At 37.8% G+C, this 1,192-nt stretch overlaps 1 protein-coding gene across 1 annotated transcript in view; it reads left to right on the plus strand.

Annotated features, from left to right (window-relative positions):
- CUNHXorf57 (chromosome unknown CXorf57 homolog) overlaps positions 1 to 1,192 on the plus strand; it is a 92,573-nt gene that overhangs the window by 77,446 nt on the left and 13,935 nt on the right. The window lies entirely within an intron of this gene.

Consider the following 1,192-nt stretch of genomic DNA (forward strand, 5'->3'; position numbering starts at 1 on the left):
ATGCCATGGCACTCTACCCAGGGGGTCAGCTTAAGGCTCTGTCTCAAAAAAAATAAAAAATAAAAAATAAATAAAAATTAGTTAGACATCATGGCAGGTGCATGTAGTCAGAGCTACTCAGGAGGAGGAGGCAGGAGTATGGCTTAAGCCCAGGAGTTTGAGGTTGCTGTGAGCTATGATGTCATGGCACTCTAGACTGAGGCAACAGAGTGAGACTCTGTCTCAAAAAAAAAAAAAAATAGATTCCTCAAGTAACTAAGGTTGAACAGAAAGAAGTTATTGAAAAGACTTTTCTTGATTAATAAAGGAAAATAAGCTGATTTTTTCCAGGCTATTCAAAACTAAGAGTTAACTATAGAACTTACACACCCAAAAATCAGAATTGACTCTTCAGTCAAAGAAAAAATTATATTTATGTTTCACAAGATCTTAGCCCTGTATCTTTTTACCTTAAAATGAAGGAATGAAGAAAAATCATTAGCAAATTAATTTAAAGGCTGAACAATGTAGTTCATGGATTTTTATATCTGTAGTACTAGGGTGAATTACCTTGACCTTTGTCCAGATTATTTTTTCCCCTGTATTCTTTTCTATCCCCTCTTCTCTACCTCCTCCCACATAAATGTGTACATGCACATATGGGGTATAAGCTCGGAAAAGTCTGAATTTCCACTGACTCTGTTAGATAATAATAGAGCTAAGCGTCAAATGCTTCTTTTACTAGATTATATTACTTGCTGTCTTCAGGTAGTTTATCAACCTTAGTTTTATATCTAGGAAACAAAAATTTCCCATACATCATATAAAAGGTAACCATGGAAATAATGAGTTCATCTAGAAACACAGAAATTGAATATTTTTCTTCCTTTTAACATGCTACTGATGTTTTGAAACAGCTTGACTAAGACATCCCAGCTGTATTACATGTAATTGTAAACTTTTTAGCTTTGGCTATGAGTCAGCTAAAAGCAGGAATCAAATGTGAAAAAGGAACATTTATCATTCTGCCTACCCACTCTAATCCATGTTAGAAGTATTCTGTTTTGGCTCGGCGCCTATAGCTCAACCGGCTAAGGCGCCAGCCACATACACCTAAGGTGGCGGGTTCGAATCCCCAGCCCAGACCCGCCAGACAACAATGACGGCTGCAACCAAAAAATAGCCGGGCGTTGTGGCAGGCGCCTGTGGTCCC

The sequence above is a fragment of the Otolemur garnettii genome, unplaced genomic scaffold (assembly GCF_000181295.1).
Source record: "Otolemur garnettii isolate 467f Iridium unplaced genomic scaffold, OtoGar3 scaffold00155, whole genome shotgun sequence".
NCBI classification, from domain to species: domain Eukaryota; kingdom Metazoa; phylum Chordata; class Mammalia; order Primates; family Galagidae; genus Otolemur; species Otolemur garnettii.